At 43.4% G+C, this 23306-nt stretch overlaps 1 protein-coding gene across 1 annotated transcript in view; it reads left to right on the top strand.

Annotated features, from left to right (window-relative positions):
• The window catches only part of SPAST (spastin), a 2490626-nt gene that overhangs the window by 1433151 nt on the left and 1034169 nt on the right, over window positions 1-23306 (top strand). The window lies entirely within an intron of this gene.

The raw sequence follows: 23306 nt of genomic DNA, 5'->3' as shown, positions 1-23306 counted from the left end.
ACTACATTCTTCCAGCACAACTAATGGTAAAGATGGACAACACCACAGTTATGTGGTACATAAACAAGCAGGGGGTACACATTCCTACCCCCTCTGCAGACTAGCCATGGCATTGTGGAACACAGCCTTGAGCTACCAAGTGCACCTACAAGCTCAGTTCCTGCCAGGAAATTGAATACACTGGCAGACGGACTAAGCAGAAACCTCATGGACCCACACGAGTGGAAACTGGAACCACGGATTTTCAACATGTTGACATGCGAATGGGGGAGCCCAGACATCTATTTGCCTCCCCCCCAGAACTACCAGTTGGGCATGTTTTGCACAAGGACTCCCCACAAACAAACCTGGAAAGTGGATGCTCTGTCCTTCAGCTGGAAAAACCTAACAGTCTACACCTTTCCCCCTCTGCCTCTTCTCTCCTTGTTCTACTAAAAGTCAAACAGGACAAACCAAGGATGATTTTGATTGCTCCAGACTGGCCGCGCCAACATTGGTACCCCCTCTTGCGCAGTGTATCGCAAATATCTCCATGGCACCTGCCTCAGACCCCTTCCCTGCTGTCTCAGCAGGAGAACCAACCCTCAGCTTCCAACATTGAACTTCAGCCTGGCTAGTCACTTAAATTCACCCTTATCCCTCAGCAAACCTGTGATGGATGTAATCTTGGAGGCGAGGAGACCTAGTACTCGAAAATCTTATGCTGACAAATGGAAAAGATTCTGTGCCTGGAACCAATCTTTAGGGATGAGTAGAGCAGCGCCCAATTTACTTCAAATTTTGCAATACTTAACTGAGATGCTTCACCAAGGGCCTGTCTTTTTCCTCCATTAAAATCCATGCCTCAGCTATTTCAGCTCACTATAACACAGAACCTCCCCTCTTCTCTCACCCTCTGCTCAAGCAATACCTCAGAGGGGCAAAAAACTTGAGACCACCCAGGAGAGCTCCTACCCCTGCCTGGGACCTTAACTTTGTTTTGGAGAAACTCACTCTACCTCCTTTCGAGCCACCTGCTACTGCAGACTTAAAATTTCTTTCTTGGAAAACAGCCTTCCTTTTAGCAATCACTTCAGCTAGAAGGAAAATTGAATTACAGGCCCTTATGGCAGTGGAGCCTTTCATCATCTTTCATGCAGACAGGGTGTCTCTCAGGACCAATCCATCCTTCATGCCTAAGGTGGTTTCCAATGTGGTTCTTAATCAGTCCATTCACTTGCCAATCTTTCCCAGTCCACAGAACAAAGGGGAACGGATTCTGCATTCCTTGGGTGTAGACAGACAACTTAGATTTTACTTTGACAGGACTACAACTCGAAGAAAACCTGAACAATTGCTGGGTAGCATTTGCTGCAGGGGCAGAGGGAAAGACTATTTCAAAACAAACCATTTCTAAATGGATAAGCCAATGCATTAATTTCTGCTATAAGCACCATGGAAAACCTATTCCCCCAGGGGATCAGATCTCACTCCACCAGGGCTGCATCTACTTCTGCAGCCTTTCTCAGAGGTGATCCTACCAGGGATATCCTAGAGGCTGCTACCTGGAGTTCTGTACATACTTTCACCAAGCATTTTCATTTACCAATTTTCTCTAAATACAGAGCTGAATTTGTCTCTGTCTTGCAGGACCTTATAGCTGGCCCTAATGCTGTATAAACTCCTCCTCCCAACCATAGCTTTGGGAATCTACCCAAATGTAATGACTGCAACAGTGAAACATGAAGAACATGGTACAGTTGTTTACACTTACCATAAATGTAGATGTTCAAGTGTATTCACTGTTGCAGTCCTGGTTACCCTCCCTCCAGCCCCCTAGTTTTTTGTGGCTATACCTCTACTTTCCTTTACTATGCTTAAAAGCCTTTTTTGTCTATTTGCTTTTGGTTGGAGGTATACTTTTGTGTTTTTGTGTTTATTTGCTCCCCATTAGGGGGGCACCTGACATCTGGGGCAAGAAAAACTGATGTAATGGCATCGGCTGCATGTTTATACCCCTGACGACCTGACGTCATGGAAGAAGGGACAGCAACTGATGCAGGACCCAAGACTTTGTTAATCAGGCTGACTGAGGGCAATTACCATCAGATTACCCAAATGTAATGACTGCAACAGTGAATACACTCGAACATCTACATTTATGGTAAGTGTACACAACTGTACTTTTCCATTTCTTCCTGTCCTCTGCATCTTGCTCTGTCACACTCTTTTCCTGTTACCTGGTAGCTTCATCCTTAGCATCTTTTTCCCAATATACTCAGCATCCCTCCTCAGCACATGTCCAAACCAACATAATCTTGCCCCTCTGACTTTGTCTCCAAACCTTCCAACCTGGGCTTGACCCTCTAATATACTTATTCCTAATCCTGTCCACCCTCGTCACACCCAGTGCAAACCTTAACATCTTTAACTCTGCCACATCCAGCTCTGACTCCTGCTTTTTTGTCAATGCCACTGTCTCCAACCCATATAACATAGCTGGTCTCTCTGCCCTCTTGTAGACCTCCCCTTTCACTCTTACTGGTACTCGTCTGTCACAAATCACTCCTGACACACTACTCCATCCAGTCCATCCTGCCTGTACTCTGTTCTTCTCTCTCCCACTCTCACCATTACTCTGAGCTATTGACCTCAAGTATTTAAACTCATCCACCTTCGCCACCTCTACTCCTTGCATCCACACCATTCCTGTATCCTCCCTCTCATTCACACACACATATTCTGTCTTAGTCCTGCTGACTTTCATTCCTCTTCTCTCTAGAGCATATCTCCACCTCTCCAGGGTCTCCTCCACCTGTTCCCTACTCTCACTACAGATCACAATGTCGTCTGCAAACATCATAGTCCACAGGGACTCCTGTCTGATCTCGTCTATCAACCTGTCCATCACCATTGCAAATAAGAAAGGGCTCAGAGCTGATCCTTGATGTAATCCCACCTCCACCTTAAACGCATCCGTCACTCCCACTGCAGACCTCACCGCTGTCACACTACCCTCGTACATATCCTGTACGACTCTTGGCATACTTTTCTGACACTCCTGACTACTTCTTCATACAATACCACAACTCCTCTCTAGGTGCCCTGTCATATGCTTTCTCTAAGTCTACAAAAACACATTGCAATGCCTTCTGACCTTCTCTGTACTTCTCCATCAACACTCTGAGCAAACATCGCATCTGTAGTGCTCTTTCCCGGCATGAAACCATATTGCTGATCGCTAATCATCACGTCCCTTTGTAACCTAGCTTCCACTACTCTTTCCCATAACTTCATGCTGTGACTGATCAATTTAATCCCTCTGTAGTTACTCCAGCTCTGCACATCACCCTTATTCTTAGAAATCGGTACCAAAACACTTTTTCTCCATTCCTCAGGCATCCTCTCACTTTCCAAAATTTCATTAAACAATCTGGTTAAAAATTCCACTGCCATTTCACCTAAACACCTCCATGCTTCCACAGGTATGTCATCTGGACCAACAGCCTTTCCATTCTTCATCCTCTTCATAGCTATCCGTACTTCCTCCTTGCTAATCCATTGAACTTCATGATTCACTATCCCACATCATCCAACCTTCTCTTTGAGCCAGCTGCAAGTGCAGAGTTAAAATTCCTTTCTTGGAAAACCACTTTCCTTTAGCAATCACTTCAGCAAGAAGGGTATCTGAATTGCAGGCCCTTATGGCAGTGGAGCCTTTCATCATCTTTCATGCGGACATGGTGTCCCTCAGGACCAATCCCTCCTTCATGCCCAAGGTGGTATCCAGTGTGGCTCTTAATCAATCCATTCATTTGCCAACCTTCTTTTCTAATCCACAGAAGAAAGGAGAGCAGATACTGCACTACTTAGATGTGCACAGACAACTTAGATTTTACTTGGACAGGACTAAACCTCAAAGGAAATCTGAACAACTGCTGGTGGCATTTGCTGCAGGGGCAGAGGGGAAGGCTATTTCAAAGCAAACCATTTCTAACTGGATAGGCCATTCCATTTTTATTTTTGCTATAAGCACCATGGAAAACCTATCCCACAGGGGGATTAGACCCCATTCAACCAGGGCTGCATCTACCTCTACAGCCTTTCTCAGGGGTGTCCCTACCAGAGACATCCTAGAAGCCACTACCTGAGTTCTGTACCTACCTTCACCAAGCATTACCATTTGCCAATTTTCTCTAAATCCAGAACTGGCTTTGCCACTGCAGTCTTGCAGGGCTTTATAGCTTGTCCTAATGCTATCTAAATTCTTCCTCCCATCCTTAGCTTTGGGAATCTACCCAAATGTGATGACTGCAACAGTGAAACATGAAGAACATAGTACAGTTGTGTGCACTTACTATAAATGTAGATGTTCGAGTGTGTTCACTGTTGTAGTCCTGGTTGCCCTCCTTCCAGCCCCCTGACTTAAAAGCTTTTTGGTGTATTTGCTTTTTTGTTGGAGGTATAACCTTGTATGTATGTGTATATGTGTGTATGTATGTATGTATATATATATATATATATATATCTATATGTATTTAATTGCTTCTCATTAGGGGGGCACCTGACATCTGGGGCAAGAAAAAGTGATGTAATGGCGTCTGCTACATGCTTTATATCCCTGACTACCTGACGTCACGGAAGATGAGACAGCAACTGACGCAGAACCCAAGACTTGGATAATCAGGCCGACTGAGGGCTACTGCAAGCAGATAACCCAAATGTGATGACTGCAACAGTGAATACACTCGAACATCTACATTTATGGTAAGCGTACACAACTGTACTTTCCCGGCACTGTCACCCCTTGGACACCCTGGTTCCCTTGCTCCCTTTTCTGAAAAAGGAGCTGGTTTAGTAGACGAGACAGGTCATCCTCAATCCAGGACACCGTTTCACACCACTACTTCCTCTTCAGTAGGGTTCACACAAATGCCTTGAACAAGGCATTTGTGTGAAGGAGGACATGAACATGATTGCACTGAGTGTAGGGCAACTGGCAAATTCAGTTGCTGAAGAAGCACATCAGTCTGAAGCAGAAGAGGGCTCTTCTACACCCTCTTCAAATCTTTGCATACCTCTGGAAACTCAATACACTCCTAGTGTACTCAGACAGGACCACAGCCATGTGACACAAACAGGACGACACCAGGTCTTATCAATTGTGCAGGTTAGCTAGGAGGTTTGGAACTTGGCCACGCAGATGGACATCACTCACAGCCCCATACGTCCCTTTTCAGCACTGAATGTTAGCAGGCTTCCTAATCTGCTCCATGAATGATCTCCATGAATAGACATTGGTCATCTGAAAAACCTTGTTCACCCTACATTGTGGCACTCCTCAGACTGCTATGCTTCACCAACCTTCCATCAGCTCCCCCAGTTCTGCACCCAGGATACCTTGTCCCATAGCTTGGAGTAGACCGATGCCTTTTCCTTCCAGTGGACAGGGAAGTTCCTCTGTGCCTTTTCTCCTTTGTCTCCTCTTCCAAAAATTATTTTAAAGCCATAAAATGTAGCACCCAAACTCCTTTTATTGGCACCCTTTTGGCTGAGGCAGCATTGGTTTCCCATGCTATTTCACCTGCCAAAGGGAAATTACAGGAAAATGCCTCTTCAACTGGACCTGATCACTCAGTAAAAAGGATTACTGCTTCACTAAAGTCTTCCATCTCTTAGCTTGACCTTATGGAGGATAGGATTTTGATTCTTGAAAGATACTACTTCTCTGAAGAAGTTGTTAAAGCCCTGCAAGACCCTCTGGTAGAAAATGGTACACAGCTAAATGAAAAAGGTTTCCCTATCGATGCCACAAATGTAGTAGAGTCACTCTTACCACAAGTTCTTACTATACTACAATATCTTTGCAAGCTACTTTGGTCAGGTTTGTTCTGTTCTTTACAAGCTCACATATCATCTATCAATGCCTGCTTTTCTCTTAGCCCTACACTTATGGCTTGAGTAGAGGTCAGTCTTTTCCACAGAGTAGCCCTGCATTTTACCCCACCAAGAAAACCCACATGTCCCCCTTGGGATCTTAATTTTGTGCTAGATTATCTTTCACTGCCACCTTTTGAACCAGCATCTTCCTCCTCTTTAAAATTCTGTACTTAGAAAATTATCCTCTTGGTTCTCAGCTCTGCTAGGAGAGTTTGAGTTACAAGCTTTCATTGTCATTTCTGTTTTTTCTAATTTTCACAAGGACAGGGTGACTCTTGTGGGGGCTAATTCATCCTCATGCTTAAGGTAGTGAAAGAGTTGTCCCTCAGTCAGGCTATTCACTTACCCCCTGTTTTGTGGATTAGGAAAGAAAGTAGGTAAGAAGCTTACATTCTCAGGACATTCACAGGCAACTCGGATACCCTTCAGAAGGACTGACCAGCTGTTTGTATCTTTTATGAGCCCTAAGCTGGGCAGCCTGTCTCCAAACAAATTTGCAGCTTGGAATTTTAATGTTCTGTTGTTCTGCACTCACACTATGGGTAATACCGTACCTTCCTGCCCTTAAACACATTCCACTAGGCAGTGGCTTCTTCAGGGGCTTTTCAGAAATTAGTAGACTCCAGGTCCATTTGGAGGCTGTCACTTAGTTCTCTGTACACTCCTTTACCAAACACTACAAAATTAATGCTTTCTCCAGGTCCATGGCAGCCTTTGTTAGGTTAGTCTGATCTGTACTGCTGGACAGCTCTTCTGCCTAGTAGTCAACCTCCCTTCCTTCCTCCTCTAGCTCTGAAAATCACCCATATGTCAGGAATACTGCAACACTGATTTCTGTCAGAACATAGTAGTTGTGTAAGAACTTGCCATAACCGTAGATGCTTTGCTGATCAACTTTGCAGTATTCCATCCCACTGTCCATGTCTCTCTTCCACTTTCCTGTTATCCTCTTTTGCTTTAACCTCTACTCTGTTACATAGGCGCAGGGGGAGTTTTCTTACCTTTTCGAGCTACACCCCTACTTGCCAACAATCTTCCTGTCAGTAGTTTTCAGGCTGCTGGCTTGGAGAGAGTCTGAGAAACCACACTTGTAAGTCCATCTTTATACCCCACTGCATATGAGCTGAGGTCATGTGTTGAAATATGACCTCAGGAAGTAAAGCTTTGGTACCCCGGCTAAACGGTGGTGACAACCCATATGTCAGGAATACTGCAACAGTGAAATAGGACATCTAGTCTTATTGTAACTTCTTAGACAGCTATACCTTTTTTCAGCCCTCTTTTTCCATGATGTTTAAGGGATTCTGTAACCCCTCATCCAGTTTTGGCAGTAAGCAAAATAAACAGTCTCATGAAAATGCTGGTAAACTGACATATAAGAAGTGGCAAGGGGGCTCCAAAAAGAATAAATGTATGCCCCGCAAAACAAAGAACAGTCCAAGTTAGAATAAATATTTGTGACCTTGTTTCTTTCCCACTCTTGCTGTCCCTTTACTTTTCCAGGAAACCTTAATCTCCACTTCTCTCTGTGGAAAAAGATTAATTTCAGATAAATGGGCTCAGAAGATCATTCATCAAGGTTATTTGATGGTAGAGGGATGACATTCCTCCTTTCCGGGGGGGGGGGTAATTTATCTTCTACAAGATCAAATTTCTCTGTTTCCCCCTGTCCAGCAACACGTCTCAGGGAATGATGGAGCCATTTTCCTCCTTCCTTGGTTGAACTGATCGTGTAAGAGAGGAGCTTGGAACTAAACCTTGTGTTTAAGGGATAAAATGACCATTTCAAGGCTTTACCAGAAAAGCTGACTCAGACTGTGCCATAGATTACTATAAAGGAAGGGTTAGATTGTATTTCCTTATTGCTTTCCTGTATTTTTGTATTTTTTATCATTTTATTGCTTTCTTCTATTTTGTATATTGTGTTGCACTTCTATTACACTGTTTTAATTGCGTTATGTTTGCTGCTGTATATTTAAACTAGGAAAGAAACCAAAGTTGCATCTCTTGAGTCTCAGAAATTAGAACAGATCATGTAAAATTAATTACATGTGAACAGGAGGAGGAGCTAGGAACTAAACGTATTTAAGGGGCAAAATAAAACATTTAAGGACTTTACTGGACAAACTGACTCAGACCATGCCATAGACTACTGTGAGGAAAGGGTTAGTTGATTTTCCTTGTATTGTTTTAGTGATTTCTTCAATATAAAGTGGCCTAGGTAGTGGTGGAAGTTCATATTGATCATTGCTGCAGTAGCCTTAGCTGTATGGGTTGTATCCTGCCAAAGATACAACAGCCACCCAGCTTCCAAAGTTTCGAGGCACCTTCCATGTACCTAGACTGTCAGGAAGCTTGAGCTGTGCTGGCTGAAAGGCAGGTCTGGGTGCAAAGCCTTTCAGAGCTTTACTGATGCCAAAAAGTATGCTCCTCTGAGGCTATCAAGGATCAACGGGCAGCTTGTGCTTCCTTTTTTGGACAGATAAGTTCCTTTTGGGGGAAAACTTCCACTTTCTTTATTTTGTAGATGTCATTACTTTCCTATTCAGGAAAGTTATTTTAAAGCTAGGAGTGTTGAGATGTGAAGGGTTTCTATCTCGCCGTTTATTTTTACAAATGGGTTCGGAGCTGATCCTTGGCTCCGAGTCAGCTTGCTACAAAGCTGGAGGTCTTCAGACAGCTCGAGGCCAAGTCCCTGCCTCATGATGCACCTAGTGCTACCGCAGATCTAGTTTGCCGCTGCAGTTGATCAGAGGTTCCTCGCATAGCTCAGACCAGTACAATTTTCTTTTCTAAAAATTATGTAGCTAGCATTGTTATTTTTCTCCCCTTAGAGTTATTCTTTGCCTTTAGCTTTTATGGCTTTATATGGATAGTCCCTTTCCCTTTGGTGTGCTTTTCATCATTATATATAGCTCTCTTTTGGCCTTCGCTTTTCTATAGGCCTGTTATATTTAAGAGTAGTTTAAACAAGTAGTTTGTATGCTTTAAAACAGTGACAGTTTAGTTGCAGTATTTTGATATATATAGCTTATTTAGAGTGAGTTAAATAAATAGTGTGTGTGTGTTTTAATAGTGACAGTTTAGTCAAAGCATATTTAGCCCGTAGTTTTTTAGGGCTTATTTAACTAGTTTTGCGTGCGTCTAGTCTTTGTTATACTATAGTAGTTTTTTTCTAGCTACTGTATAGTTCATTATGGCTTACCAGGATAGGGATGAGCATCCTAAGTCAGGCTTTAAAAAGCGTCCAAAATGTGGACATGAAATGTCTGTTAGATAGCCATGTCAATTGTGGGTATTGTCTGGGAGCCTTACACCTACAGGAAAGCTGCTCCATTTGTCATTTTTTTTCTTCCAGGGTTCTTCAGGATAGAAAGAGAAAGCTTATAGATGGAGGACTTCTCAAACCGTCCTTTCAGGAAACTTTGAGTGACCAGGACAGGTCTAGTTAATCTTCAAAGTCTTCTGTTTCTTCAGAAGTAAAAAAAAATCCAAAAAAACATCAACGTCTGCTCCACAGCCCTTGGAGCCGAGCAGCTTGTCTTTATGGAACTGGTCCCCAGTCCTAGAACCGGTATCCGAGGTTCTAAAATCTCCAGTCCTTCAGTCACTGCCTCCATCCATCCATTCATCTCTGTCCTCGATCAGCCTTTCTGATTTGGATGTGGATCGTGTGGTGCAGAAGTTGCTATAGGCACCGGCGTTTGCAAAATTATCGGCTCCTACCCAAGCGGTTTCGGAACCGAAGACTGTATTGCCATCAACTTCATTTCCTCCTCCGAGCCATACCGGTCTTTGGAGCTGGAGGAGACGGACCTGATTGTTGAGCCTTCGGAACAGACTCCTGTTCCAGTGCCATCGGTTCCATTTACTCAGACGTCCTCTGCACCAATCGAGGAGTCTAGGAACAGACACTCTCCGGTTGGGTCCGGGGAGGGGAGTCGGACTGACTTATCAGTTTCGACTTTGCCTCTCGGGGCTTCGGCTCTGATAAGCTCGGCTCCTACTTCTGCTTCAGAGCCCACTGTCCCAGTGCCAGGGGGATCAATTGTTTCCTCTGATCCAGCGGTCCTTTCTCATCGGAGCAGAGGTGCTTTTGAGGCCATGAGGAGGGTGATGTGTCTCAAAACATCTACAACTTCAGGTCCAACTACCTCCTCCCCAAAAGCGCCTGTGTCCACTTCGGCTTCACAGATCCTGTCAAAGCGTAGAGACCCTGAGCCTCAGGAAGCCCCACAGAGTGGCCCCTTCTCTTCCGAGACCTCACCAGAAGTTCCCAGGAAGAGAATTTGTAAGAGGCAGCATCTAGACTCCCCACAGGAGTCTCTCACGTCAGACACAGACTTAGATGAATCAGAAGGGTCCCCACGGTCCCCCTCTGAGGATGTCTCATTTGCTGAGATATTAGAGCTCCTTAGGCAGAGGGGTGGCTGGAAGTCCACCAACCCTACTGAAGATGAGCCTGTTTTCCTGAAGACTTTCAGGTCTCAACCCTCCACCTTTTGGGTGTCTCAGCCCTTTGATGAGCTCATGGAGCTGGTCTGATGAAAGGCGTGGGAGTCTCTGGACACCATGGAGCCTGTCCCTAGGAGGCCCAATAAATTTATTTCTGCTCCCCTCCCAGGAAAAGTCTTTCCTCACCAAGGGAATGCCAGTTGATGCCATGGTGGTGGCGGCAGCCACCAAAAAAGAGATGTCAGAAACTTTTTCTGTCAGTCCTAACAGAGACTCTAGGATCATGGATAGATACGGGAAGCGCACATACAGTTCAGCGACTTTTGCCATGCATTCACTGAACTATCTCACTCATTTTACGAGACTTCAAAGAGACGTCCTTAAAGAGCTTGGAGATGCTTTTCAGGGTACAGTAGCTGTAGGAACTTCAGACATTTTCCTCCCAGCTCGCTACCCTCAATTCCATAGTGATCTCGTCAATGCGTCTCATTTTGTATGCAGCTGATGGAGCGAGTAGGGCAGCGGCTACAGGAATTGCTCTCCGGAGACATTCCTGGATGCGCTTGTGTTCCTTCGCGGAGCCCTTTAGGTAATCTTTTGTCAGCACCCCTTTTGATGGCTCGTCCCTTTTCGGGCCAAAAGTTAAGGAAACTTAGACCAGGCATGAGCAGGAAGCAAAGACTCTGTCTGCCGTCAGAGTCCGTTTTTCCACCCTTACTAGACCCTACCCCAAGGGTCAAAAGGGAGGAAAGATGTGGTTCAAAAAAGTGTAAGGAGCCTGTCTGGTTACATGGCGAAACACCCTCTAGGGGCAGAGGAGGGGGAAGTAATGGAAGACGCCACCCTTGCAGCAGAGCGGGTCCACAAAATTAGGGCTACAGAGACCACTTCTTTGGGAAGCCCTACCAGCACTCCTGAAAGGAGGCCTGACTGTCCTACTCTGGAGGCAGTTGGGGGTCTCTTATCTTTGTATCCAGATGCCTGGCTCAAAATAAATGACAGCTGGGTACAAAGTATAGTTTCCAGAGGATACTTCATTCCTTTTGCCACTCCCCCTCCATTGACAACAAAAATCCTGGATGTTTCACCCAGTTACAGGGAACAAGCAATAGTAGAGGTCCAAGCGTTGCTAAGAAAGAGTGTCCTCCATTCAGTCCCAGCAGACCAGACAGGATCCGGGACTTGCTCACGATTCTTTAGTTCCAAAAAAGACAGGGGACTGGAGACCTATTTTGGACCTCAGCAGACTAAACAGATCTGTCAAGAAAGAGAAGTTCTGGTTGGTCATGCTTCAGTCAGTACTTCCCTTTTTAGGGAAAGACAGTTGGATGTGCTCGATAGATGTACAGGATGCATACTACCATACAAAAATGGCCAGACCACCCAGGGATCACCTGCACTTCCGGCTGGGAGCCAGTCATTACTAGTTTCGAGCCCTGCCCTTTGGTCACACTGCAGCCCCCCCAGAGTGTTCACCAAATGTATGGCAGTGGTCATGGCTCACCTGAGGTATTTAGGGTTCCAGGTGTTTCTGTACCTAGATGGTTGGCTCCTCTCCAGAACCACCAGGCATCAGCTAATACAAGCCAAGGACACCACTCTTTCTCTCTGCAGTCATCTGGGCATTGCAATAAATTCAGAATAATCTGTCTTGTCGCCATCACAACATATAGTTTTTATCGGAGAAGAATTGGACACCACCACCACTTTGAGACTTCCAGCAGAAAGAGTTTTACTACTTCGTCAACAGGTCCACAGTATCATATCCAAAGACAAGGCTCCAGCATTAGAAGTGCTAAAATTGTTAGGCATGATGGCAGCTGCAATATTACTGATACCGTTGGGTCGCATGCACATGCGGACTCTGCAATGGCTGTTATTCACTCATTGGTCTTACCAAGAGCTCCCAATGTCTCATCTCATAATGATCACACAAATGCATGCAAAAATTATCTTCAGTGGTGGTTGACCTCTCCATGTAACAATAGGTCGTCCTTTTGTCCTTCCCCCACCAGCGACCACGGACGCTTCCCTGATAGGGTGGAGGGGCATTTTCAGGGAAGAGCAGCCCAAGGCACTTGGACTAAACAGGAGACACATCTGCATATCAATGTCCTGGAGATGAGAGTGGTACTTTTAGTGTTGCAGTTCTTCCAGAACTCTTCCTTTGGGAACAACTGCAATTCAGACGGACGTCGTCGGTGGTCTGGTACTTGAACAAACAAGGAGGAACCAGGTCCTATTCCCTTCGTCGTGAGGCCCTAAGAGTATGGCAATGGACGACATCCACCCAGCGCTTTGTGTTAGCAGTGCACATCCCGGGGAAATCCAACGTGATAGACGAACTGAGCAGGGTAATTTTGTTGCCTCACGAGTGGTTCCTCAAGAAAGAGATAGCGGTGAGAATTTTCCACTGGTGGGGCTAGCCTTGCTGCAACCTTTCTGCCAGCCACATGAACACAAAATGCAGAAGCTACTTTACCCTGATTCTCCCTCCGGGAGAAGCCCCAAGGGATGCACTCGTAAACATTTTGCCTCCGGGTCTCCTCTATGTATTCCCACCAATTCTATTGATACCCAAAGTATTACAGAAAGCAAAAGCACTGGGAAGGACCATCATTCTAATAGCCCCTCATTGGCCTCGTCAGAGTTTGTTCCCCTTCCTTCGACTTCATCAATTGGAAGAGCTTTGGATTCTGGACCCAGTTCCAGATCTTCTGACTCGTACGTCGGGGGCTTTTCATCCCTCTTTTCAGTCCCTGAAACTGACAGCTTGGCTGCTCCAATTCTCAACACAGCCAGGTTCCATAACCTCTCAAATGAAACGAAGTACATATTGATATCTTCTCATAAGTCATCTACTAGGAAGCTGTATCTTAGCAAATGGAGAAGATTTTCTATATGGGCTTCTCAAAATTACATTGATCCTTACCCAAGCCCACTTTGCCTCCATATTAGAGTTCTTGACTATGCTTTTCAATAGAGAAGCTGCAGCAGCAACAGTTCAGGTTCAGCTTGCTGCTATCTCTAAGTTTCATCTTGGCTTTGAAGGATTAAACATAATGTCACACAAACTATCCAAAGCCTTTCTCAAAGGGACTTTTCATCTCAGACCCCCTGTGAAATCCCCTTACACTCCATGCAATCTAAATGTTATGTTTTCACGCATTATTTTCCCACCTTTCGAACCAGCTTCATCATGCGATTTGAAATATTTGTCATGGAAGACTGTCTCTTTAGTAGCCATCACTTCTGCCCGTATAGTTTCAGAGCTTCAGGCCTTGTCCATAAAGCCTCCTTATTTGATTTTCCATGCTGACAGTATCCCTGCAAACAAATCCTTCATTTTTACCCAATGTTTGTACTGAAACTAACCTTAACCAGATCATAGATTTGCCAGTGTTCTTTCCCAGGCACAACAACAACTTCGAGTATATGCTGCACAAGCTTGATCATAGCTCAGATTTTACCTCGATAGAACGAAAGAGTTCAGAAAATCAGAACAGCTTTTAGTTTCCTTTTCAGATTCCAGAAAAGGTATGCCAGTGGCAAAAATAACACTGTGTAAATGGTCATCTTGATTGTACCACATTTACTTATTCAGCTGCTAATCTACCTTTACAACACAAAATTAAGGCTTTTTCTACCAGAGCAATGTCCACATCTTCTGCCTTTTCTGCTAGGCTTCCTATAGACAACATTTGTGCAGCAGCCACTTGGTCAAAACCTCGTACCTTTATCACTCATTACAAAGTTGACAAGGCCTCCAAGGTCAGTGCCTGTTTTGGGTCTACTGTCCTGAAAAACATACTCCTGTGAGCCACCCAAGAAAGATGGTGCTTGGGATGCTACCCATCTGCAAGACTGAATAGCGAGTTAGAACAACTTCACATAAATAGGTTATGTACTCACCATAATGTCAAATGTGAGTTGTTCATCTCGCCTTCATTCTTTCTTCCCACCCTCCTTCCCCCTCCAGGGTTTTTCTTGGACCGAGATACTAGGTTTTTCCTGGTTGCTCAATCTTTCTATGGGTTTTCTCCTAAGGAGTGATAGAATGGCACATGGTATTATTATTATACACAGCAAACAAAATCTGAGGTAACTCTAGGTGCATGCGTAATGGGATAGTGACTTGACCTCGAGCTGTCTGAAGACCTTGAGCTTTGTAGTAGGCCGACTCGGACCCATCTGTAAGAATGAAGGCAAGATGAACAACTCACATGGAACGTTATGGTGAGTACATAACTTCTTTTTTTAATGGACTGCCTTGAGAATGTAATGTGCTTTTAAATTGAGCACTCGTTTTTTTTTCTTTCAGTTTAAAAGTAGTGCAAGGTAACTTAAAACATTTTTCTCCGGAGAAATGTTTTTTCTTTTGTAAGGCTGGCGTAGTGTTTTAAAGTGCTTTCTACTGTGTTCTCTTGGTCAGAAAAGTAACTTTTTTTGGGTTTGGTAATGTTTACTAGCAATTGGTGCTAGTCTTCCCCGAAAAGAGAGAGTTTTTGGCTTGACAGTGGAACAGACTACCAATCCCACTTGTTAGTCCTTCCGTCCACAAAAAGAAAACATTAAGCAAACAGCCTTTGTCACTGCAGCAGGCTTGCAGCTTTCCTCAGCTGCACATGGATTACTCTGCTATGGCCATTTGTTGTACCTCAGACCGCTCATCTTTTATCCCAGATCCCTGTGGTGTTGTAGTACCTACTTTAACTGCAGCCTGTGGGTTTGCCATGTCCTCTGCAGTTGTTGGGAGCCCCTCAGTGGCCAAGAGAGAACCACTCTTGTCGTTCCTGGGAGAGACAACTGTTAAGGTTTCCATGTTGCATCAGAATGCTGTGCCCATCCCTGAGGAAGCAACTGCTGCCATTAGTAATACGTTTGGCTCCATTTTTCCTGTCAAAAAGAAACAGAAAACCAAGCATGCATCTTTTACTCCTGAAATGTGTGAATAGGTGTAGTTTACTGGGTCTGGCTCAAGGTTTAATTCAGGCTATTAATCCTTGTTGTAAAGTAGTTTCTGGTAAAAGAAAAAAAATCCCCTCTTCCTAAAGAGATTCAAGATCCTGAACCTGAACAGGAAGGTGCAAGGATGGATATAGTTTTTTTTCATAGGTTTCCAGGAGATTATTTGGTTAACGGCTTAACTCATTGCAGCCGGGTAACAACTGTAGGTGCTTTTGCAGATGCATCCTACTGATGTCTCTAGGCATAAAATATTGCTTATTCAAATTTGCATTAATAATTTTAAAACAATGATACATGCAAAGTATTAAAATGTTTCATCTTAAAGCTTACACAATGGCAAACACAACTGTGACATTTGACTTCTGCCTAATGCAAGAAAAGAGAGATTAATTGCTGTTCCTATAATTATTTATATTGTCATAAATTTTATGGTTTTCTAAATATCCCAACAGCTAGGCAGCACAGATGGAACTGCTTAGCTTCATATGAAATTTCTCAACTGGCTGAACAAAATGCTACTAACAGTATGCGTTTAACTTGAGTGATTGTTGAGACATTGTAAGTTTACAAAATACTGCAAATTTAATAGTAACTGCTTATTGTGACTTATAAAATCCAGTTTAAAATCTAGAACCTAAGGAATACTGCCACTATAAAAAGTTTGTGCTGAACAGTTTGAAATTTACACTTCTTTAGTAATACCTGTTGTTCCAGAGAAATTAATATTTGTTTGAAATGTGAGGACATAATTTGATTCTATCAAAAAGTTTAGGCTGCACCCATTGGAAGTTAGTGAGAACTTCTAAACCACCATTGGAGGGAATGAGTTAAGAGCCCTTATAACCCTAGCCAGTATAACATGATTTTACTTGATATGTGGCCCCTAGGGCAAGAGGATGGCATGGATCTGTGTCTGTGCCTGGAGTGTCTACAGATTGCCCCTGTCCTTAAGGGTCATAGGCACTACCCCAGTGTGAATTTGTGATTTTCCCATCCATTGATCCAAATTGCATTTGAAGAGGACCAGTGAAAGGCTCTGCTTGATGTGAATAGGAAGCCTGTCCCAAAGAAGGGGCGATCTGTGAAATGGATGTCTCGCCAGCATGTTTTGTTAGAGTTGCTGACTAAGTTTAGATATCTAGAACAGGCAACCCTTGTGCTGTTTGACTTGCAGATGTGTAACAGCTTCATCAGGGTTGGACTTGTGAGTGCCTTGTAGGTCAAGCATAGGCCATCCCTTAATAGTTGGTAGGCGAAAAAGTTAAGGGATCGGGCTTTTAGTCTGTTTGCATAGGACATGTTGTTTACACCTTGTTTTCTTTGAGGAGCCTGTGAGGTAACTCCAGCTGCTGTAAGTGCCTAGTGAAGTTCATTTCAAATGGTCTATTGTACTAATGCAGGCTGAGTACAGCAGGACTATAATTTCCTTGGATGTGGATGCCATACATTTACTTATATGTTGTGCCACATAGAAGGACTTCCTCACCACTGTGGACATGTGATGGTCAAAGTTCAGGCTGGTATCTGTGTACCTAGATCTCTCACCTCTGAGTCTACTGTTAGGGGTGTGCTATTAGTGATTTAATTTGCACGGGTATTTGGCTTCCCAAAAGGGTATGGCACATTTTGTTTTAGGCCATGGTTCTGGCACCAGTCATTTGATCCAGGCCATCCTGGCGGATGTCTGCATCATTGGAAGATTCAGTGATTGCCCCCCAACTTGCAGTTATAGGCAAACTTTGTCAACCTTTTACATTAGCCTTGACTTCAGAGAAGTATATTCCAAACAGGAGTGGTCCCAACACTGAGCCCTGTGGCATACCACTAGTAACTAGCCTTTTACTGGATCTGGATTCACCCACTCTTAACTACGTGTCATGTCCATGAGCCATTTGGCTATCCATCTGGTGACCTGGGGATTTATGCCCAGTTTTGTCAGTTTATAATACCTGAGTGGGGAATTTTGTCACATGCCTTAGGTTGAGGTAGGCAGTATGTATGGTTTACCCTCATCCACGGACTTGGTGACTTTCTCAAGGAACTCCATTAGATTCAGTGGGCATGACCTGCCCTTGACAAAGCTGAATTGGGTTGGGTCCTGTATTTGGAGGCTTCCTACATTATTTATCAGGACCATGATTATTCTTTTCATGGCCTTGCATGTAAGACTAGTCAAACTTATTGGTCTGTAATTTCCCAGGTCATTAGATGGCCCCCCTTTTTTTTTTTTGCAGATGGAAGACCGTTGCTGTCCTCCACTCTGTTGGGAAAAGCTAGTACATAGGCTGTGGTAAAATAGACATCCTAATGGGCCTGATAAGTCCTGATTTAAGCTGTTTTAAGATGTAACCTTGTATATAGACAAAACCCCATTGAAGCCATTTTTTTAGCTTCAGAGAGCACAGTGGCAACCTGTTTAGTGATGTTTGGTAGTGGAGGGTATTTCTAGGGGGAGAACTGCGGGTGATAGGGAGGTGAAAGTTGAGCTGAATTTGTCAGCCAGCAGATTTGCTGCATCTCCTGGCTGAGTATAGATGGTGACATCTACAACTAACTTTTACCTCAAAGTTTACTTTCAGAGACTTGATTAGTTCTCTGGTTTGCTTATTTAGAATAATGAGGGGCGTTTTGCTCTGCTGAGCACATTCTCTGTTACTTCTCGACAGGATTTTCTTTCTTTTGTTATACAACCTATTAATACCAGGGGTCCACCAGGGTGACTTTTTTGAGGTTTGACCTAGGTTTATTTCTGTCTGTTACTGACATTTCTTTGCAGATGTTTATATGGTCACACAGGGCTTTTGTGTATGCCTCTGCATAGGTTTTTGTGTTCTCTGGATTTGGGGGAGCTTAGAAACTAGCTATGCTGTCCCATAATAGGGGGTAGTTTACCTTAGAGAAGTTGTTAGTTTTTTGAGTTGGGGGGGGGACTACTTTTAACGTTTATTTCAAGGAAGACCACTTTATGGTCTAATCTTACCAGTGAGGATATCGCACAGGGTGGCAGGGGTTGGGTGTGTGCAGTTTTCTGATATCTACTCAGAGAAGAGCTTGGTTTCTGATTCTTCCTGTGGGTTTTTCTTTCTCTGTGTGTATTCTTTAATGTGCCTGTGTTTTCTGTGGAAGAACACCGGTTTCTCAGTCCCTCAGATAATACTTTGAGTTGTTTGCAGAAGGATTTTCCAGAACCTGCACCCATTCCTCCTGTTCTGTCTGATATGAGGATGTGTAGTTGATCCTATTGTTGCTGAACACTTAATTACAGTGCTACTCTTTCTGATAAGGATTGGAAAATTAAGTGTGGGGGAAAGGGAATATTTCTGCAGCTTTGATTTTCAGAATTTTGAGTTGGCAGGCTCATATGTTAGTTTGTTCTAACTAATTGTGAATGAGGAGTGCTCCAAAGATCTTAACCTCATTACTGCAATCAATAGAACATGCTGGAGGGACAGGTTCATAACCCCAGAGACTGCCCATGCTCTGGAATAGACTTTCCATACATGTCAAGCAGAACACCTCACTGGCCCTCTTCAAGAGACGTCTTGATGAGTGGATGGGAAATAGAAAGTTCACCCCAGGGATCACTGTAGTGGCTGTACTTGATAGAGGCACTGGGAACTGACGTCGAGTGGCACAATGCCAGGGCACTTCTATGGGCTAGGCTTGTAAAGGCTGCAGGACCATTAGCCTAGTATACACCTATGAACCTTTGTTTTATCTGCTGCTTCTTCTTGTGCCAAAAAATCTGATTTAAGTAACTGTCTTTTTTTGTATAGGACAGTACGCATTGTTTGCCGTGTGTATGACTCTGATTCTACTTTCAGGGCTATGGCCGTTGGTACAGTTTTGAGGAGGTTTGCATAGCTATATTCTCAGAACCTCTCATTATTAAAAATGAGATTTTAAATTCAATCTTGGATAGAGATTTAATGTTTAGTCCCATTACTGCAGAGGTGATCAAAAAATGTGATGAAAGGGGCAAGCTGATCTAGGGACTTTCAGTCCTCCTTTTCAAAGTTGTCCAATGTATTTTCTATCTCATCCAGTTTTGCCAAAAAGAGTTAAGTCTCAACAAAGTTCAGATAAACAGATATAAGACGTGGCAAGCGGGTTCCAAAAGTAAGTCTCAGACCTCCCAAAACCAAGGACAGTTCAACAAGTCTAAATGACTGTTCAAGTGATCTTGTGATCCTGTCCCACACTGGCCCCTTTTTTCTTCCAGAAAATCTGAATCTCCACTTCTTTGACAACTGATTCTTTCAAACAAATGGGTTCTGAAAATCATTCATCAAGGTTACAGATGTCAGTGAGAGGAAATTCTTCCTTTTCGGGGAGTCAGTCCCTATCCTCAAGATCAATCTGTTTTTTCCACCTCTTCATTGCATGCTGTGCCAAGGAGTGGTACAACCAGTTGCTCCTTCCCAGATGGGGAAGGGTTTTTATTCAAGGATGTTCCTAGTGTCAGAGAAAGAAAGTGCCCAAATTCAATGGATCACTTCACAACCTGTTACCTCTTCTTCCTCTTTCAAGTTTCCTGGAAACACTAGACTTAGAAGATGCTTATCACATCCCTATTCATCCAGGGTTCAGATGTTTAAGGTTTTGTGCATCTGGATCCCATTATCAGTTTTCTGCCTTACCTTTTGACTATCCACTGCACCGGATTGTGTTCCTGAGATATCAGCTAGACATCTCAGTTAAAAGAGCTTTTCATCCACAGAAGAAAACAAGGTCTTTAGTTAGATATGTTTGTAAATTTTCTAATCGGCCTTTGGTCACTGTAAGGGAATACCTCAGTATTTTGGGTCTAATTACATTTATAATTCTCATGATGCCCCTAGCAAGACTCCACATGAGAAAGATACACTGGTATCTGAAATCTTTTTTGATCCCAGCATCAACAGCATTTATCTTTTCAAATCCCAAGGGGTTTGTCAGAAGACTTTGCATGGGGAGCAGTTTCACGAGGGATAAAATGCAGGGGGGTATAGGACACCAAGGACAGATGCAAATATATAAATATCAAGGAGGTACTTGCCCTCATCAATGCAGTCAACTCTCTGAACCATCTTTGGTCCCCTAGACCTCTTCAGGTGGTTACAAGCAATACCACAGTCATGTGTCACATCAAGCAAGGGAAAACCAGGTCGTATCCCCTTTGTAGACTCGCCATGTTAGCTTGAGAAATAGCTTTACAGCACAGTCTCTCTCTACAGGCATCCTGCATTCCATCAAAGCAAAATTGTGTGGTAGATGAGCTAAGCAGGACCAGGGCAGGCCCTCATAAGATTTAATACGTATGTAGGCAGTTCATGTAGACCCCTTAACTGCCTGTCTAAACCATCAACTGGCAAGATTCTGCTCCAGGACACCATGCAAAAAGGCCTGTTAAGAGAGATACCTTTCCTTTCCTCTGGATAGAAATGCTCTTGTATGCATTTCCACCCTTTCCACTAATATCATTGGTATTTTTGAAGATTCAGAAGGAATCTCCTAAGATCATTGAGTTGACTCCCTTCTGGCCCAGGCAACCGTTCTCCCTTTTGGAAGTAGCCAGGGACTATTACTACAAACTTCCTCATAAATGGATCTACTCACACAGGAACAGCTGTGTTTGATGCATCTCAACATCAATCATCTTCATTTGACTGCCTGCATGATAAGGTCTTAATTCCTTTTCAAGTACCTGTTCACGGAGGATGTGCAGCAAATACTAATGAATGCAAGAAAGCCTGCTACTTGAAAAATCATATATTAACAAATGGAAAAGGTTTTCTAGTTGGTGCCAGCAACATAACCAGCACCAGTTTGGGACTAGTTGTTTGGTTTTACAAGATATGTCTTCAGTTACTATTCTGTGTGCTTTTTTTTCCTCTATCCAGGTTCAGTTATTGGCCATTTCAGCATGTCTGCTCATGGAGCCTCCTATTTACATGCAAAATTTTCTTGAAAGGGATTTTACATGAGGTCTCCAAGAAAACCACTGTCTTCTGCTTGGGTTCTTAATTTTGTGTTATAGAAGCTTAACACATGCTTCAATTGAACCAGCTAAATCTGGTGACTTGAGGTTCTTAACATGGGAAACAGTTTTACTGATTGATATGACCTCTTCAAGAATGATATCTTGAGTTGTAAGCTCTTATGGCGAGTTAACCCAGTTTCATTTTCTATCGGGACAAGGTTCCTGTGAGAAGTAAATCTTTTATACCTAAAGTGGTATCCTAGTTTTAAGCCAAACTACAAATCTTCATGTTTTCTTTCCTGAACCTTAAAATGAGGGAGCAAATATACTCCATAACTTGGATGTCTACAGACAACTCTTGTACTAATTTGACAGACCTAAATCTTTCAGGTCTTCAGATCAATTGTTCATTACTTGTGAAGGTAAGAAGCGGGAACAACCTGTGTCAGAGCAAACTTTTTCCAAATATTATTCTAAGAATATTCTCACCATGACGAAACTATTCCAGGCAGGGTCAAGGTCCCCTCTCTACCAGAGCCGTTACTTCATCTGTGGCTTTTTGTAAAGGGTTAGATTCTAGAAGTTGCTACTTGGTCCTCTACATAGTTTTACAAAGCACTAGAAGCTTAATTTTTTTGTAGGTCCAGATCAAGGTTTGCTAGGACCATTCTCCAAGGGCTTCTTGCCCTCCTCTTCTACCTCCCAAATGTAGTTAGCTAAGGTAGTCTTCCCATATTGCTAAGGCTAGAGATCACTGTGATGAACATGATGCAGTAGAACTTGCCGTATCAGTAAAATGTTCAAATGATCACTGCTGCAGTAGTCACCTCCTCCGTCCATCCCTCTTTTTGTTTGTTTCTTGTTTTATGCCAGGATGTGGGCATTTATGTTTTGTTCCTAGCATTGTCCTTTCAGGGCTCAGTCACACTCTCTCTGCTGGCAGGAAAGCTGTGAATGGGCTTTGCACCCAAACTTGTCTTTTAGTCAGCTTAGCTTGACAGTTTGGGCATTGTGGAAAGTGCCCTGAAGCTTTGGAAGCTGGCTGTTGTATCCTTGAGAGGATATAACACACACAGCTTAGGTGAGGTTACAGCAGCAGTGATCATTCAGAAGTCTGCTGTTAATAGTAAGTTCATCTTACACAACTGTACTTTCTCCCTTCTTTTGGAAATGGCTAGGGGCAATTACCAGAAGCTACCTCATAGAATGAATCTTCTCTCAGAAGAACAGGAGTGTTTGATGCATTCCAACCTCAATCAACTTCAACAGACTACCTGAATGATAGGGTCTTGATTCCCTTTAGGCACGTGTTTATTGAGGAGATACATCAGGTACTACTGGAGGCAAGAATGCCTGCAGTGAGAAATGCATATATTAACAAATGGAAAAGGTTTTCTAGTTGATACCAGCAACATAACCAGCACCCATTCAGGGCTAGTGTCATTCTTTTACTCCTCCGTCAAGGTTCATTTATTGGCCATTTTAGCATGTCTGCCCATGGGTCTTTCAAGGCATTCTCATGTCAAGATGTTTTTGAAAGGAGTTTTGCATAAGAGACCTCCAAGAAAACTGGTGGCTCCTACATGGGATCTTAAATTTGTCTTAGCGAAGATAAAACTTGATAGCGTAACTGAAATCACTGTTGCAGTATTAATGAGTGGGTTATCACTGCTAACATCCAGTTGGGATACCATAACTTTAGCTTTCCAAGATCATAAACCCAATCTGTGACCTCTGCATGCAGGAGGAGGTGTTCATAAGTCGATGTATGAGCATAGTTCCTCAGATTATCTTGCTGCCAGCCTGAATGTAGATCACGTCTGTCAGACTGATTGTCATTTGTTTTTTGGTATTGTTGCTTATAAGTGCCCCATTGGGGAACCTTTGTCTGTCTTTTTTTAAACTCTCTCTTGTCTTATTGTTATGTCAGCTAAGAAGGATAAGTGTGGGTGAAGTTGGCAAATCCCATACAAAGACTTGTATACCCAGTGTCTTATTTTGG

Source organism: Protopterus annectens, chromosome 1.part2 (genome assembly GCF_019279795.1).
Source record: "Protopterus annectens isolate FY-2018-M chromosome 1.part2, PAN1.0, whole genome shotgun sequence".
In the NCBI taxonomy this organism is placed as follows: Eukaryota; Metazoa; Chordata; order Ceratodontiformes; family Protopteridae; genus Protopterus; species Protopterus annectens.
The sequence above is the reverse complement of the archived record's forward strand: the minus strand, read 5'-3'. Positions and strand labels throughout refer to the sequence as shown.